This window comes from Bactrocera oleae, chromosome 2 (assembly GCF_042242935.1).
Source record: "Bactrocera oleae isolate idBacOlea1 chromosome 2, idBacOlea1, whole genome shotgun sequence".
Lineage (NCBI taxonomy): Eukaryota > Metazoa > Arthropoda > Insecta > Diptera > Tephritidae > Bactrocera > Bactrocera oleae.
This window is the reverse complement of record NC_091536.1, coordinates 96,304,036-96,323,872: the sequence shown is the minus strand read 5'-3', so window position 1 is coordinate 96,323,872 and position 19,837 is coordinate 96,304,036. Positions and strand designations below refer to the sequence as shown.

The 19,837-nt window shown below is 34.6% G+C and overlaps 1 pseudogene; it reads left to right on the top strand.

Annotated features, from left to right (window-relative positions):
- Positions 1 to 2,448: 2,448 nt before the first annotated feature.
- On the top strand, positions 2,449 to 17,628 carry LOC106614784 (neuromedin U receptor homolog nmur-2-like; annotated as a pseudogene).
- The last annotated feature ends 2,209 nt before the right edge of the window (positions 17,629 to 19,837 follow it).

Sequence of the window (19,837 nt, the reverse complement as noted above, 5' to 3'; positions counted from 1 at the left end):
TTTTGAATTTTTTTAAATATAGCTCCACAATTTTCAGAGTGATTTATCTACGATACAATTGCTTTATTGTGATTTTTTTAACACTTCTCTATTGAAGTTCTTCATACGTTCAAAGTTTACTCGTATACCTTTGTATTCATGCTGCTAATAATATGGAATGCAGAGAAGAGAGAGAAAGAGATGCTTTATTTAAGGGGTTATATGGATTTCGTCGAGCAAAAAACGACCTATTTTCAGTAATATTTTTTTCATATAAAAAAATTAAATATTTTATTCAAACTTTTTATAATTCCGAAGATACATATTTGATAAAGATTTCGGAAATTTTCAAATGAAAATATTCAAAACTTGGTCATTACGACGTCATTTCCCGCAGTCTTTTAAAAAACAAGGTGCTTCCGCGTTGACAGCAGAACTTCTGACAGGATCATCAAAAGTAAAAACAAAAAATACGTGTTTAAACTTAATAGTTGTTATTGAATAAAACTCCATCGTTCAAGAAGATAATTGTAATTGAATTCATAACCTTCTAAATTATATCTGAAAAACCTGTGTAAATTTCATTAAGATCGGTTGTGTAGTTCGTAGTAAATTTTCAAAATAAAAAAGGTGTTAGAAAAGTTCTAAGGTAAAATTTGAGTATATAGTATGTCAGCAATGCCAAAGCATGCTATACTTTGAGTGTGTGAGTAATGTGTAATGTTTATTTCCCCTTCAACATGTTACAAGTAATTGTACACATTCCGTAGTAACTTCCAAGTTCAGTCCTTTTCAAGGACAATGAACGGCAGAAGAGTTATTTGTATTTCTTTTATCTAGAGTTAGGGTTAGAGTTAAATTTGCAATTAGAGTTACAGTTAGAGCTAGAGTCAGAGTAAAAGTTAAAGTTAGAGTTAGAGTTAGAGTTAGAGTTAGAGTTAGAGTTAGAGTTAGAGTTAGAGTTAGAGTTAGAGTTAGAGTTAGAGTTAGAGTTAGAGTTAGAGTTAGAGTTAGAGTTAGAGTTAGAGTTAGAGTTAGAGTTAGAGTTAGAGTTAGAGTTAGAGTTAGAGTTAGAGTTAGAGTTAGAGTTAGAGGTACAGTTAGAGTAAGAGTTAGAGTTAAAGTTAAAGTTAGAGTTAGAGTTAGAGTTAGAGTTAGAGTTAGAGTTAGAGTTAGAGTTAGAGTTAGAGTTAGAGTTAGAGTTAGAGTTAGAGTTAGAGTTAGAGTTAGAGTTAGAGTTAGAGTTAGAGTTAGAGTTAGAGTTAGAGTTAGAGTTAGAGTTAGAGTTAGAGTTAGAGTTAGAGTTAGAGTTAGAGTTAGAGTTAGAGTTAGAGTTAGAGCTAAGTCCCCAAGAAAATATTTATGGGGGTATAATGTTTTATTAGTTAAACTTGCTACTTGATTTTACTGTTTAAATTTGTTTATTGTGTATTATAGAGATCGTATTGCCTTATTAATAAAACTCAGTTTTTATTCATTCAATCTGTTTAGTGAATAATTATGTATATAAGTAAATGTATTTTATTGTTTATGTGCATTTTATTTTAATTTATACATGAACCAAGAAATTTATTTCATATACCTCTAAAAAAATTATATCTAAATTTGTTTTAATGCAAAAGTTCAGTCAATCGATGGGAGAACTGATAAAATATTTGAATTTTTTCTTTTGCTTTGTACTCCATCGTTCTCCAATTTTACATTAGCTGTGATTCACAATACCAGAATAGCTTTGAATTTTCCATGGTGTATCCGCACACTTCACCATACATGCTGCGTGAATTATTGTCTCTGACTTTTTCTTTTTCGTTATTTTGCAAATGCACTACAATACATGGCAAAGTAATTTTAACTTCTGCTCCATTGCATCGTTGGTGTGTGTGAGGGTTTCCGCAATGCCGAAGTATTGTGAACTTTTAACTTTCGCTTTTCTTTCATTCTACTAAATTTACAGCATGCATGAGTCCAACACGTTAAACAATTTTAAAAAAGTAAAACTCTCCAGTATTAAAGTCGAAGCCCATATATATGTTTTGTTCCTGTTGAATGCTTGACACAAAAGACCAACCACAAAAAGGCAAAAAGTCAGACGCTTTAAATTACCATAAAGGAGAAAATACATTTTTATCAACTTAAATATCTGTGGCACATTATTTGCATGAAAAAATAAATGTAAAGAATTTACAAAGCCATGTATATCAGTACATACACATATATATGCCAGCATCTGTGTTTATTGTGAAATATATGCCTTACAGCTACAATGTTTTCGTTTGCCCCGCCTACTGACTTAATATTCTATCAACCACAATGAAGCTCGAAATTCGATCTCAATATCTACTTTTACGCATATATACTAAATACAGCACTTTTTACTCTCTTACAGCCAACGCCTCGCGCCTATTACAGAAAATTAAATTTCACACCAGCAACTAAGCACCGCCCCAGCCAGCGCAACATATATTTGGCGCCCTCAACTGGCAACCTCTACCATTTCCGCCAGCACTTTGACGAGCGCCTAAACATCTGACGAAATGTTGCTGCTCGAAGAGGATATCCTCATAAGTCAAGCGTATTACTCTAATTCGCCGCTCTTTGCCTTTGACTCGTCCTCCGTGGGGGACCTACAGCAATTGTTGCAGAGCGAGGCATTCAAGCAGAATATGTCATTGACTCTGAATATATCGACGGAGAACCTAACGGATCTGCTAAACACTGCGCAGCTCAATCAGACCTGGGAGTTGCCGCAGCAGCAGCTCCCCATGTCCGCACTGATAACGCTTACCGTCTTCTACGCCATCATTTTCGTGGCTGGTGTGTTGGGTAATCTCATTACTTGCATTGTTATCTCGAGAAATAAATTTATGCTCACCGCGACTAATTTCTATCTCTTCAACTTGGCTGTGTCGGATTTGGTGTTGCTATTGTCAGGTGAGTTGCATTTGTTACATATAGCCTTTCGAAAGGTTTGAAATGTTGTATATAAAAATATATAGTAAATAATTCGGAAATAAAGCAATAGAATGACAATTAAGACGGATTCGCTATAAGCCTGATGATTATTAAAGTAGACGTAGTCTGGATTTGCGTCGAGGTATCAGTGCTCGAAGTCGTGGGATCAGGATGTTGGGTAAGTAATTGTTGTTGCTCAAATGAATAGTTAGTGAGTCTTAATTCGATGTTTATCATTCAACAATTTTGTTTAACTAAATAATATTGCTTAATCTATTATGAAAAGAATACGGTGTAGTTGTCAAGATTCAAACACCAATTGACTGTAGACTTTAGACGTTGTCTTTGCTTGCATGGTCACTTTATTTCGTTTGTCATACGCTGTGACGTACGTGACGTTTTCAATAATTTTAACAAAAATACGCATATTAATATAAACTAAAGCAGTTGTGAAATATTTCCTACTATCGCCTTCTATGACAACTAGTGAGTTATGTAATTACTCAAAAATATTAGACATCCCATAAACACTCCACATATTTACAACTTGTGTCGCTCATATGATTTTGTCACGAGTTTCGTGTCACGTGACCAAACTACATGAAAAACAGTTAAATAAATTCTGTCAAACAAATGAAGCGAAATACATTCAATAACGGATCACAAATTCCTTTCACCCAGGCCATCGTTTTATCAACTCTCCTCTTGTTTCCAGTTCAATATGCCTAAACAAATATTTACATAATTTGTGTAGGCGTCGATAATAACACGCCCGCTCAAATCAATTAATGTCACATAAGGCAGCAGGCGATTGCTGCCGTAACCGCTAGCCATATCAACTCGAAGGAGTTTTTTATTTTCTCAGTACGAATCCTGCAGTTATGTATTCAACAAGTGGGCGAGTAACCTATTAACTGTAGCAAGCAGTCCCTTAAGGCACCTGTAGCATCAATAAATGCAAATTAAACTTTAGCAGACCGAGAACTAAGGTGAACACAGGGAATGATTATTTGTTTCTGCTAAGGTTACACAAACACGCGATGGCTGAATGATGTGTGTAATGGATCGGTGGCAACATTTACTTCGTAAATGCATCCCTGTAGGAAATTTAAGGTAAGAAACATGGCGCTCCTCTCGGCGTTATCGAATATTCACACATCTTTATTTCTCTTTTGATGTTCATATGCAGCGCTGCCTTAGAGATAGTTAAAAGTGCCAATACACGAATATGTTTTTTAATAATATACATCTGTTGTTTATTGGGACTGCTTTATTTTTTATGTACATCAAACAATTTGGTGCCAACGAAATTAAATTGAATTATATGCATGTACATCTTTTGCATGATTACTTATTTGTATAATGGCTTTTTCTTTTTGCTTCTGCCGTTTTATGTGTTTTCTTTTATTTTCTTTTCTCTTCTCAAATGATGCTTTCAAGGTGAGCTAAGGTTAATGTTAAGTCGGATAGGTGAAAAGCGCAAGTGAAAATAAATGTTATATACATATGCCAAATGAAATGTCTTACCACTTTAGGTATTGGTAAAACATACATTATATCGCATATTATTTTAGAAATATCATCTCCCTTCGAATTCACTGGCTTATTTTCGAAACTATACACATTTCAACTAACCTCAACGCATCTTTTACCATCTCATCCCACTAGACCTCATTTCGACCCCGCTTGTTCTGCCATCTAGTCTATTCCTACCCTTCCTCACCTCTATCCATCACATCTCATATTTAGAAACAGCTTTTTATTTAGGAATTGTGGAATTCGCTGAATGCAAAAAAGGGATTCTGTTGTCCTTCGCAGGTAATTCTAGCTCGTTAATTAGTATTCCCGGGCCGCTATCAGAGTGAAAGCCGCAACCACAGCGCACTGCTAAGACAGAACGGTTCCATGAGTCTTCATACAACGTGACCAAAAACATCAACTCTCTCTTCAGGACAGCATCCGAACAACAACAACGACGACCACAATCAACAGCAGCGGTGGAATGGGTGGCAACAGTGTTAGTCGTCATTCATCACATCCCATTATATCTCCATCGGGGGTTCGAAATCCCCGCTGCCAACAACTCTAACCAAACGAGAAGAAATCGTTGCAAATCAAGTAAATGGTATAACTGCAGCGACCACAATCAAACAACAACAACATCAGAAGCAACACCATCACATGCTGCAATCTCAACTGTCGCAACGTTCCTATGGAGTCGATAGCAATAATTTACTCGACATAGAGTTGGGCAGTGCGCATAACTTTTGTCTCGGCCATCCGCAGTCTTCAGCCATAAATTGCAACCGTAGTGACAATTTGCGTCGCTCCTTCTTTAACAGTAGTATAGTGCATGCAGCGCGTAATGCGCGACCCCTCGGCGATGATCGCATGTCGATTAACTCGCAAGGGTGGGAAATGTTATAAGTAGTTAAAATATTGAATTATGAGTAGATTTTTAAATAAATGATTAATAAAACAAAAATTATAAAAAAAAAAATAATAAGGTTTTTATTTTATTATTTTGATTTCACTATTTTATCCAAATAACTTCTTCAAAATCTAATTGATTGGTATTGAACTCTTAAATCCAAATTTTCAAACTAACAAGTTTTCTAACCATCGAGTAAAATATTCGATTACCGTAGCTGGAAGACAGTGAATGACGAGATCTAGATAACATTTTGTGTAAGTAAATTTATCAAGATAGTAGGCATTGTGCAGAATTCACATCAACCACAGACATATTTAGAAGAGTAGGTAGTTAAACAACATTGGACAAAAATGGAGAAAGTGACAAAAAGTCAAGTCTTGACTACGGCTTTAGATTTTTCATTAATAGATTTGATTAATAAAGCTTTGTAAAAAATTAAACATGTCAGATAAAATTTTAAACTATTATAAAGATTAGATTGCATCGAATAAGCATCGCTTTTATTTTGGTATACGTAGCATAAGTCGACTTCGAACACAGCGCGTATTCTTTTAACAAAAAGTTTTCAACCAGTGCCAAAGCCGAAATTTCCATCTTTACAAGACCAATTTTAAATACGCTTACTACTATATATATGGTTTTTGAAAAACGATTATAATACTGCTGCTGGTTACTGCACTTCGGCGTCACAACTTTCCAATACTTAGTAAATAATGAAATTTTAATAGAATCTTCCAGCTTGTTTGTTTACTGGGTTGGCAGTTAATTCTGCTTTATAAATTATTCTAGTTAAATCTGTCTGCAAATACGAAAGTATATGAACAAACTGCTGTATCGGGTTCATTTAGTTATACTTATAAGTGAAATGTGAGTCACGTGGGAGCGCAGTCACTGTTATGACACGATGGACAGCTGTTGACCCTGACCAACTTGTTGACAGCTGAAATTGATAGCGAAGTGATTAAAAAAATTGGCGTTAGTTAGAGAGTGCTGGCATTTTGCTAAAATATAGCGATAAGTATACATTAATACGATTATGATGAAATAATACAATTATTATTATACAAAGTAAAGGAGCACTAGCCTTAGAGGCTTTCTCTCTTGGTTTTATAAAAGTATGTTATTTTTAGTTTAAGGATATGAAATGATACATTTAATGTGGGGATCTATATCAATCTATTAATCAAAGTACAGCAATGATTGACTATGAGCTACATCTTTTGCCAACTTTGGAAGAAATTAGGTTTTGTTCATATTAGGTCGTAGTTTATTAGGTGTTTTTATTACTCGTTATCTTGGATTTGCGAACTAATCGATTGAAAAGAAAAAAAAAACGCAAAAAGTTCAATGAATATGCATAATAACCCAAAATCCACGGTCAAACACGCAAATGCTCACATAAACAACAGAAAAAAAAATGCAAACAATTTTGAAGGCAGTCGTCGTATATGCTTAAGCGCTTTTGATTGCTTTATGTGGGTTCGTGAATCAGTGCGTGCCCTTTGGGTCATAAAGTGTAGCAGCTAAGTACGAGCGACAACTTCGGAGGTCCACAACCACCAATAACATCACAAATTCAGAGCAGCGATAAAAATCCAAATTAAAAAAAAAACGTACAGCAACAAAGCCAAAGCAAAAAAATGTCTACATACACGCAAAAATGGAAACTTGATTGTCATTAACAGTGCCGATATTGCTTTTAGTCGCTGCGTAACATTCTGTCGCTTCCTTCCTTCCTGCCTGCGAGCCAGTTTGTTGCACTACCAGCTATTCATATGCCTGCTATACCGCCCACTTTCGTTAACCAGTTGGCAGGCGGTGGTACCAGAGAACTGCGTTGGCGTGTCCCATGTAATAAACTCAGAACAAGTCAATAAACAGATTCAAGCATTTTCTAGCAGCTGCATACCATCAAAGTGTTAAAGTGAGTTGTTGTTATTGCAAATGTTGTTTTTGGCCTCCTTTTTGAGCAACATTTCGCTGCAGCGTGGTTTATAACTCGCATTGTTTGTGGGTGTTCCTATTAAGCCGCCTATTGCAGTTGAACAAAGTTTTACACCATGACGCTTTTTGAACCGGTGCCAAATTACAAAAATCAGGTGCATAACTATATAATATGGTTGTGCTATGTGTAGTACGCTTGCAGCAATGGTTGGTAAACTTAAATGCGGCGAGTTCATGGCAGAGCAACCGTTGGGTAAGTGAATGTGAATTCCATGTATGCAGAGAGCGAAGACTTAGTGTGCTTTTCAGCGTTTAGTTGTATTAATGCAAATTCAAAGCAAACTTTAAAGTAACAAGTATTTTGTATTACGGTAAAATTTTAGTGGAAATCAATTTTATTACAAAAAAAATACTAATATTTACGTGTGTTTATTTTCTGAATGTATGCAGCAATAGTAGAACTGACAGCAACCACTTTAGCTAAATACTCGTCTCTGTGTTGGTTTTGACAGTTGAGTATGTATAGTTTTTGAAGCTATGTACACGCACATGTCAGTCGTTATTGATCTGCAATATCAATATATATATATATAGATAACAGAAAGGTATATATCCCACTGAGCAACCATTTTGCTTCTGGCAGAATTCCCTTTTATTTACTTCTACTGCAAAGTTTAATAAGCGGAAAACACCAAATAAGCTGTCGGTCATATTCTGCTATGTCAATAAAAATTAAGTATCGAACTTGTAGAAATATTCCTATATTATAAATATATATAATATAATATATGAAATAATATATATTATATATTAGGGTGGAGCGAAAAAAAAATTTTTTTTTTGCTTATCCTGAGGTCAAATTTCTAGATTATAGAAGAAAAAAATTTTGGAAAAACATAAAGCACTCACTTTTAAAGTAAAATTTCGAGTTAAAATTTTTATTTCGTATAAAATTTTTAATAAGTGTTCTAGAAGCTGTGGAGAGTCCTCCTTCTGGCCAATTAAAAGTTATGAACTAAAAAAATTTTTGTGGTCATTATTGCAGTTTAAAAAAAAAGTATTAAACGACAAGATGCTTTCCTTAAGCGTTAAAATAAATTTTGAGTTAAAAACCGTCAAATTAGGTAATTTTTATATAAATGTGAAAAGTTCAAACAAATAAAATTTTCTAGATGTTAAAAATTGTTTTTTTCCAAAACTTTTTTGTTTATAATCTACAAATCACCCTCAGGCTAAGCAAAAAACAAAAAAAATTTTTTAGCTCCACCCTAATATATATATATAATAATAAAAAAAATTTCAAAATCTCAAGCCTCAGTAGAAGAACCCAAGTCATTCTGCTCTTCAACCAATCAATCACATTTTCCACTAGTAAACATTTTTAGCAGTCTTCTTTCATTCTAATTGTCTACATCTCTATTTAATATTAAAGCATATACTTGCGTGACTAGGCGAACTGGTTTTCAAATTTGTAGTAACCTCAGTATTTTTTTGATTTTTTTTTGAAAACCACAAAACTTTTTAAGCATCAACATGTGAACACTTTTCCATTTTTTTATTGTTCTAAATTGAAATTCTTTACGCTTGTAAATTTGTGGACTTTCTGGCTTGCATGTTTACACAAATTGGCAACCTCACCTGCTCCCGTAGAAAAGAGCATTAGAGCACGATAGAGGAGCTTAGCTACCAAAATATTTGTATATTTTCATATACAAACTATATTTGCATAAGTACATGTGTGCGTAGCAGCTTACACTCACAACAGAAAGCACACAAGTGTTTGCAGAACTTGTAGTTGCAGAAGGTTTCAAAATGTTTTTTTTTTTTTGTTATGGTCGCTGCCTAGCAGATGTTAGGTCTTGTAAGCCAAACAATTTACGTGTTCAATTCAAAGGTGGAAAACATATGTATGAAAAACAGCACGTACTCTTACACGCTTTCACATACACATCTGTACAAACATATTTAAATGCGTAACTACGTCCGAGTAGCAAATAAGACAATGAGTGCACTTCAAGTGAAAACTTTGTTTGTATTACCTTTGAACAAAAACAAAAATAAATAAACCTTCTCTCAGAGCACAAATGCGAATTTACGCGCGTTCACTTTTCATAAAATCTAGAATTGGTGTTTTCAACACCTACAAAAATTTAGCAGTGAATTCTCTAAGGATAAAGGTTTATATTGAATCGGCGTGTCAGTTCCGGAAATTTCTAGATTGTAGAAATCGAAAATAATGACGTATCCAACACACACAAATATCAAAAGTGTAGCATATTGTTGGTCTAATATCTCTGACCGCAGTAACCTCGTTATGTGCCAACGCATTTCTTCTCAAATTGTCGCGACAAATGTTGCCTTGTTGCTTTGTATCATGTCAGAACAGGCAACAGCAACTTGAGCAGCATCACTGAATTAATGCAACGCAATTATTTTTCTTGCCATTAGACACTCGAGAATGACAGTGTAAGAGAAAGTAATAATTCATATAAATTTTTTTTATTTATATACCAAAATATGTATGTGTGTGCTATAGCTCATTGAGAGGCTAGCAAGGTTGAATGGAACATGAAAAGGACATTGTGTAAATATATGATACATATACTTACATACATACAGATATATAGATACATATATAAATTTATAACTACTAGTAGATATACTTGTTTATGACGCATCAATAATGAGCAATTCTTAGTATAATTATAAAATAAAAATTTGTCTACAGATTTCATCGGGTTGAAAAATGACGAAGGTCAAATAAGCAAATATTATTACAAATAAGTCAGTGCGATTATCCCCTCACACTTCCCCCACTCACATTAATGCATACAAGAATGTATGTGTGTATGTGTTTAGATGTGCGTTGACTTTTCCATTTCATTGTTATCACCATTGGTGAAAGCTAAAAAGTTTCCATGAAATTCTCTTCATGAAAGTTGCGCTGGAACAACTCAAATGCTATAAATATTTGTTGGAAATTTTAAATATTTCCAATAATAATAATTGTGACCTACACACTATAAGTATACTTGATTAATTTATCGTGAAGTTTGTGAACTAAAGGTATATTGAAATTCTATTCACATCTAAAATACAAATTCGAATATTTGAATATACTTTTTAGAATTTTACACTATAAGTATTTTAGTTTTGCTCTTAGATTTCAACGACGTCAGTTTAGCGGTTGTTTTCATACAGTATTAAAGCTAATAATCGCTTTCAATGATTTTAATAATTTGACATTTGCCTTCGGTACTCTCTCTAGTAGTGAAAATAGAATTTAAGAAACTATTACTTGAACCATTTATACAATATGTACAAGAATTAAAGCTTTTAAATTAAATACTTAAAATTCCATAACCAATTTTTCTGCGTTCCGTTCAGTTCTGCTGTGCATAGTTTAGTTTTGACCTGAGTCACGTGCACTTAAGAAATCAAAAATCCTGAACAAAGAGCTCGTGCCACGGAATGAAACATATACGGTGACCTACCTATCACTTCAGTTTTATGTAGACTAACAGAGCGAGACTAGAAATTAATTAATCATATTCTTCCTTAAATTGTCTGTAGCCAATTTAAGATGTTCTTAGGAATTTGCATAATAATCTACTTTAACTGTAAAGCAGTTAGTTTTGAAGTGGGCAAGCTTTCCTCATAATTATGCAAAATTTTATTTTAATTACTTTTGATAAATGTGTTGCTGCAAAATGCATCGTTGTCAAAAAAGATGATGACAAACAACAGAATTTCCACTTGAACAAATCGTTTGAATGTCTTAAAACCAAATTCACAAAACATGTGCACCCAAACTCTTACTTGATCTACCAACTGTTTTAATTACTCATTTATGATAATCAAATTTAAAGACTATTCAAGTCTCGAGTTTGTGGCTTAGAATCTACTAACCGACAATTCTGTGAACAATTCCAAAGCCGCACTAATTACCGGTTTCTTAGCTGAAGCATTTCATGTGAACAAAGGAGAAGAAGATGGGAAAGAAGAAGAGTTTGGCAAACTGTTTCTAAAAACAACAGTAGCCGAAAGATAAGAACAAATGCATATGTATGTGTATGTGTGCGAAGGGACCAAATTCGTTAGATACTGCCCTTTTAAAAATGAAATTGTGAAGGGATATATGCACATAGGAAATGTGCAGGAGCTGTTAGGGGGAGTAATTGGCAGATATGCTAGCAGACCAGGAACGCCATACAATGACTATTGTAGAAGCTGTTAGAAGGTAGAACTATAGAACATTTCCTATGCAAATGCAAGGCTTTCGCAACCATCGGTTGAGGGTTTCGTGACGCTGTTTCGACTGTTGCACAGATAAAACGTTTGGTATTGATGAATTTCATCAGAAGCACGTGGTAGTTGTGGGAGGACATAACAGGCCGCCTAAAGGCCTGGGTGTGTCATCAGATATCCACTCTGTGTACCTACCTACCCCGAGCTATTCTATTCTAAAAAAATTAATTTTGCGTTACTACTTTTCTAGTAATACCTCTGAAGGACCGCTCCGTTATGCAAGTACGTAACAAAGTGACTTCTGTACGTTTCTGCAAAAACTTATTTACCTTAAAATATCAAATAGTCAATAAAAAATTGAAAATCATTTTCTGTACGCCAATATGCGTATATGTGTATGTATATATATGTATGCATATTTATATTGGATATCGTTCATAGCTCCGGTCGCAGTTCAATGTGTGTTTTGGCATTGATTTGAGCTGAAATCCAATTCGTTAACGCATTCACGCCACGCGCTCAATTCACCAGAACTTAAATGGTAATTCAAGCGATTCAATTTCATATATAATTAAAATTGAATGTACAAATGGAAATCAGTTTCGCTGTGCAACACGGGTATTTGTGCAAATTTCACTAACTATGAGACAAGTGTTTAATTTATATGTGATGTATTTGCCTTTCCGTGACAGAAACACGGAATGGGATCAATTTGTTCACTTAAATTATTTATTAAATTAAAAGTTTTAGTATATTTAGTATTGAAATGAAATTTACTACTAATCCTAGATAGTTTTATTGGTGACAACAAACAAATAAAAACACACAAATTGTAACAAGTAAGGAAGTGCTAAGTTCGGGTGTTACCAAACATTTTATACTTTTGCAACTTGCAAGGAACAAAGGCATGGGAACATCTTCACTTTTTGGCAAAACTTTATATCAAACTAAGCAAAGTTTCGCCGCGATTTCATCCATTTAACAAAACAGGATACCAATTTTCCATCTTGGTGGTGAAATTTAAAACTTGCGGATCATTTATTCAGTGAGTAATCGTACTTTAAGTAGTTTTCAACATAACTGTTATACTTGTATGAGGAGTGGTTGTGTTTAGTATCCGACTTAACCCACTTTCACAGAGTTTGAAGAGGTGATAAAATGACTTATTCGTAGCAAGCTTGGTTAATATATCTTAAGAGGTTTGGAAGATATGTGCATTAAAGCATTAAGGGGGCGAAGCCGCGCCCACTTTAAAAAATGTTTAGCCCTCGGGTGTCCTTGGCTACTGTGATCCTCTGTACCAAATTTCATTTTTATACCCTGAACAGGGTGTATTAAGTTTGCCACGAAGTTTGTAACACCCAGAAGCAAACGTCGGAGACCCTATAAAATATATACATAAATTATCAGCATGATGAGCTGAGTTGATTTAGTCATGTCCGTCTGTCTGTATATACGCGAACTAGTTAGTCCCTCAGTTTTTAAGCTATCGAAATCTAAATATATATATGTATATACATATATCTGAAATTATGCACCTGTCCTTTCCTCACTAAGAAGCTGCTCATTTGTCGGAACGGCCGATATCGGACGACTATAGCATATAGCTAACAAACAAACTGAACAATCGGAATCAAGTGCTTGTATAAGAAAATTTTTTATTTGACGAGGCATCTTCACGAAATTTGGCATGAATTATTTTCTAAAGCAAGAATATAATATCCGAAGAAATTGTTTAGATCTGATCACAATTGCATAAAGCTGCCATATTAGCTGAATGTTTTGAGTAATAATTCAAATCGACAAATTCTCTTCAAAAACTTTTTTTAACTTTCAACCAAATTTAAAAAGTTTTCCAACAAAAATGCTTTTGCAGTGTGGGAAGATATGGTGAACAGTTAAAATTTTCACACCGCAACTAAACTCTCTAAACTGCCGATTAAGTGTATGACAGTTAATTCAATGTAAACTCACTGGGCTGAGTAGAAAACTTTATCAAATATCACGACAAACTTTTGATTGATAAAAAACTTATTGACAGGAGATTTAGTTCATGACGACAAATTTATTTGATGACCAAATTCAGTTATAGCAATATTACAGTACCATAATTACATGACACAGCTCATTAAGGTTGAGTGACTCGTTTGGAAATTTCTGTTACAATCCGAAATAGGCGCAAATATATTTAGGTATGCTTTCAAAAATATAACATACAGCTAACCTCTTATTTGACAATCATAAATATTTATTGAATGATTTATTATCAAAAGTGATGCTTGTTTTTTACACTGAATATACGTATCATATTTTGTTAATTATTAGAAAATTTAACAATTTCCTTTTATCATGTGAATGTATGTATGTACAAGTATTTATGCAGATCAACATTTTAGCGAAAATCAGCAACGCCAACATAAAGTTATACAAAACTTAATACAATCTTTGGAAATGTATGTAATCTTTTATTAAATTATTGGATATTTAAAATGCAATTGAGCACTTATAAAGTAAATTTTCTCATTTGTTTCAATGAAAAACAGTTTATTTTGCAAAAGTTAATTTTTTGCAACAAACAAAAATTTTATGATAAAACAAAATAACAAATAAATATAAAAAATCAAACAATTCCACAAATGAATCTCTTTACATTTATGACTTTACCATCCATTAACATCGTTGTTAATATGAAAATAAACTCTTCAATATCGTTAAGAAAATAAATAACAGAAAAAGAACCCAATAACTAAAACAAAACCTGACCCATTAAAGCGATTAAATTTATGGTCAATTTATTTGCAAAGCGTTATTGTAACTGTTCACAATGCTCATACAATTTCATTTGGACTTTCATTGCACAGAAATTTTTTGGAATATGTCTGCTGGAAATTTTTCGTTAACTGTAAATTATGTAAATTGAAATAAATCGTGACATTGGAAGCCGAAAATTCTATGGTTGATCCACAAGCTAAAAGCGATGTAGTCATTGGATTCATTGTTTCGCTTCAACATATATTTAAATAGGTATCGCAGACATAGGCTAAATACAAATATAGATAAATATGCAATGCTAAAGATTTAGAATAAATACGGATAAGAATTCGCATGAATAGTGTCTTTGAGGTGCCCTTTGCCCCAAAAATGCTCAGAACGGGGCAAAACTGATAACGCTCCAGAAACCGAATATAAGAAACTATATAGAAGAAAGATTTTCGAACTTCCGGCAGATTTTATACCGCATACATCGGTCAATATGTGTTTTTTTATGAGATTGGCGATTTTCATTTGTTAGTAGAAATGGATGAATGAATTTGTTCGTGAATTCTTGGTCAAAAACAATACTGTAACGGCGCCGCAGCCAGTTTTGGAAGTATTTCGACGATCGAAAGACGCGCTGGCATAAGTGCATATTATCGCATGCGAACTATTTTGAAGGCGACAACATTAATTTGGACAAGTGAATAAATACTTTTTTCAAAAAACGAAACTTCTCGTTTGGTTTTGAACACATCTCGTAAAGCATTTCCCTGTTCGACTTTTCTAATAAGAACATGCCTATTTAGGTACACCACGCCATCGAAAAAAAGCAAATTTTCATTTTGTCAGAAATCAACACCAGTACAAAGGTTTTATTGTTTATATTAATATGAATGCAGCCATATAAGCGCAAACTTACATACAAACCTTCATGCAATACCGAGTCAAGTCAGGAAAATTAAAATACGACCACATACTCGTATATGTTAAAGCAATGCTTCTTGAATGAAGAAATCTTTTGTATTATTTCACTTACATATATGAGGGTTTTTGTGGTTAGATTTAAGCATTAAATTTAAGTACAGGTTGTACATGTATACGTTTTGTTTATTAATATTACCTCTTAATACCGTTAACTCCAGCTGCTAAAACAAAGAGTAGCAAGAAGCTTCTCACAAGTATGTAAAATTATGCACTGAAATACTTTAAGCTCGCCAATTTTTAGGGCACGTCACACAATGTTTCATCTCCATGATTTTCACTTTAAATAACGGACATATACCTTCTGCTCAAATATAAACGAGACTGGCTCAAACAACAAAAACGGTTAATTATTATTCAATATTTATTTTATCCCCTTCAAAAAAGTCACCATTAGAGGCGATACACATATGCCAGCTTTTTTTCCAATCTTCCTAACACTTCTGGTAGGCCGCTTTAGGTATGGCTTTCAGTTCCTTCTTCGAATTCTCTTTTATGACTTCAATCGACTGAAAATGCTTTCCACGAAGCGGCAATTAGAGTTTAGGGAAAAGAAAACAGTCACACGGTGCCATGTCGGGTGAATACGGTGCTTGCGGAACAATATTTACGTTGTTTTTGGTCAAATAATCGCGTACAAGACGAGACGTATGAGCTGGATTTTGGAACAAGTCGAGCAGACACACGTCTCATGCCCAAAACATCGTGAATAATGCTATGAGCGGATCCATTTAATATGTTGAGCTCACTAGCTATCTCTCTTTCAGTCACACGACGATTTTCCAACACAATTTTCTTTACTTTTTCGACGATTTCTTCGTTTATTGACGTTGCTGGACGACGATCATGGGGCAAGTTCTCCAGCGATGTACGGCCGTCCTTGAACGACTTATACCAATCAAAAATACGTGCACGTGATAGGCAAGACTCCCCATATGCCTTCTGCAACATTTTCATTGCGTCCGTCGCACTTATTCCATTGGAATAACAAAATTTCAAACAAACACTTTTTGCTCAACGTTAATTTCCATAGTAAAATTCGAAAAACACACTCGAGGTTGACTTGTTCAAGTTTGACATGTAAAAATATAACAGTCCTGCCAACCTAAGCAAAAAAAAAGTATGGCCATATGTCATGTCCTTGTCGAGTTATGGATAAAGCCTCTTTTGCGTTGAGCAGAAGGTACATACATAGTTGACTGTTGGAAATTTCGATATAGTTTATTTATAGATTTATTTTGTTGTAGCCATAAGTGCGGAATTCCAGGCACACCAAGCAAATTCTCGTCTCTCGTTCTCTTCTTTCTTTCCTATCTTTATTGCCTAATTGCAGACAGTACACACACTGTCGAAGCTGTCACCTACCATCAAATTCATCTTCGCCATTTGGCAACGCTGTTCTTGGCCCTGCCGCAGGCGATACAATTCTTCGTTGTCTTTGGGTATTATTGCATTAAAAATATTGAAAGATTGCTTCTCTCACATGATTTTTCCCAACGCCTTCCACCAAACAAGGTAAAAAGTGGGTAAACAAATAAAACCAAAGTAGGCACAAATTGGGTCAAATAAACAAAGCAAAATACCAAAACTCTCTAACCTAGACCATCGCTATGGCATCCCTCCTCTCCGTTCCAGCTAAACAAATATTTACATAATTTTATGTCGGCTTCGACAATAACACGCCTGCTTAAGTCAATTAATGTCAAATGGAGCAGTAGGCGATGCCTGCCGCAACCATTTGCCACAGTGACAGCGACAGGTAGGCGCGTAACCTATTTAAAGAGCTGAAATGAAATATGTGCTTTAAACAGTTCTAGTAACAGTGATTGGTTATTTTTGTTTATGTTGTATATTCACGAGATGGCTGAATGATGTGTGTAATGGTTCGATGTCAACAATCACTTAACGAGTGCAACCCTGTGGGAAATTAAACGTAGGTTATATGGGGAGTTTCCAGGCCTTATCGAAGATTTTTATATTGTAATTTAATTCCAACCTACTTTGTACGTTTGGCCGTTACAGTGGCCTTCTTCCTTCGCTGGGCACCCTTCCGTGCTCAACGGCTAATGTTGTTGTTGTTGTAGCGGCAGAATTCTACCGAGTTGACAGTCCTTGGCCGGAATAAATCCGGGTCCGTTCCGGTTACGTAGACCCGACTGTCGTGGGAACGGCTGATAGATGTGTGTGGCGTGAGCATTGAATCGCCATTCAAAGATGTATCCGATGCTGTCGACCTCACATTAGTTGTGCTATATTACCTATCGATATGCATCAATCCGTTGCTGTACAACATCATGAGTCAGAAATTATGTGATGCTTTCATGGTGTGCTAACTAAAATGCAGTGAAAGGCATGAGTGGACAAAAATGTTACATATGCAAAATGAAGTGTCTCGCCACTGTAGGCAAACGAGTGAAACATGTTTAGGTTGCCTTTCAACAGAATTTTTGTATTATTTTCTGTCTCATCTCGTTTCGAATTAATTATCGTTATATACAACTGTCATCTCATCTCATCTCCTCTCATCTTATCTCATCTCATATCATTAATTCTGTGTCTGACAAATCATCTCATGTTATCTCATATTGTCCATTCCTATCCTTTTCCACCTTTCTCACACTTTATCCCATTAAATTCATCAACTCAATAAGTCCTGTCAAAAGCTCGGCACAGAGCATAACTTTTGCCATGGTCATCCGCAGTCTTTAGCCATAAATAGCAACCGGAGTAATAATTTGAGTTGCTCCGTCATTAGCAGCAGTATGGTGCATGCGGTACGTAAGCCGCGGTCCCTAGCCGATGATCACATGTTAATTAACGAAACAGTTAAGCGAGATACATCGAATATTCTGACGAAGGCGTGTTCGTCGGGCGCTCAACTAATATGACTAATGTGGGTCGCTCACATATACGACTTACGAAAATAATAAGAGAACGCAGGATATAAACGCGAATAGCGCAGTGTTTCATTAGCATTCTCGTAAAAAGAAGCTGAATAAGCGACATGTTGCAGGTGATGATGCTGTTGCGGGATATTAGATTATGACAGTAAATACAATATTTGTGAGAGCACAGCAGAGCGCTCTATTCAACTTAAGGGAGTTCAGTAAACGTGAGATATTTATGCTACTACTAAGACCAGATGACAGCGTACCAACTTGGTGCAGTAAACTAGACTCAGTACTCTTCTCTTATATGCCCGCAGGTACATATAACCGAAGCTTAAATGCTTGAGTATTAACTAAAGTTCACTGTAATTAAAAACGTCAAAATTTGCATGAGCCAATAGGCTCATATTGCAGCTGTAAATAATTTATGCACATTTCTCTTCAAGCGCCTGCAGTCATTTAGGAACTTTGTGCACCAGATAATCTATCGCCGAAAAGGACTAAGCATATTAGTAGGCTGTAATTGTCCTTGATGAATATTGCAACCAGGGGAATTTGCGCCTAAAGGTATGTTTAATTACATAGGGCAAAAGGGGTAAGGCTGACTTGATGACCAGCAGAGACCTGATAAACATATATGGTATTTCCATGTTAAAGGAAGTTTCTTGCATTTTAAGGATATTCCCTTCACTTATATACATGCTAGTGGAATTTATTCATTAATATAACATAACTGCACTTCTCATGAATTTTTTTTCTTGCTTGAGTAAAACCTGGTGCTGGTGGGTCATAACTTCGACGTCGGCATCCCAATAATGAAAGATAATTCTTGAGTTGATAGCGCAATTATTGGCGTTTTTATGTTTTGTGTTTATTTATATAGGTACTTGTTTACTATTCAATTCATAAAGCACCGGTAATTGTAGTACATTTTTTGCTGACTTTCTTAGTTGTTGACTAGTCCACCACATATACATACGATCTATATCATAGAACGTTTTAAGTTTGACTAATATTGATAATAAAAAGAAGAATAAAGCATTTATGTGTAGTCTTATTTTCATAGCGGGGCTCTCGATTGTCACTTAAGTTGGAATGTAATACATACCCGATAGGATAAATTAAAGTCGCTCATCGTAAACACAAATGTCCTAATTACTCCTTGAATTAACAAACTAGAACGTATTACAACAAATCAATGTATTTTCCCAAAAAGCGCTGCCTACTCTTTGGAAAACGAAAACGATACTTCTGGAACACACTGTAGAGTTAAAAATGCCAAACAAAGCAAAACCGGAAAATAGGAGTTATCGTTAACATCGCCGATAGCATTTTGTTGCTTTGCTTCCTTCCTTCCTAAAAACTTACCTTTTTACCACCTTATCTGTGGTGCTGCTATTTATTTTTTATCACAGGAAAATTTTACTTAGAAAAAATTTTATCTAAATTTATGTGTACTTATATTGTCTTGTAACAAATACCAAAATTGTTGAGATATTCCAATACTAGTTAAGGAAATAGAAAATAGTTAAAAATATTGTTGTTGTGTAGTGCTCATGTGTGGATATGATGGAACGAAAAACCTTACAAATCTTGATGAATTTAATTCATAACCTTATTTTCATCTAATAAACATTTTTCCCAGTCTTCTCTC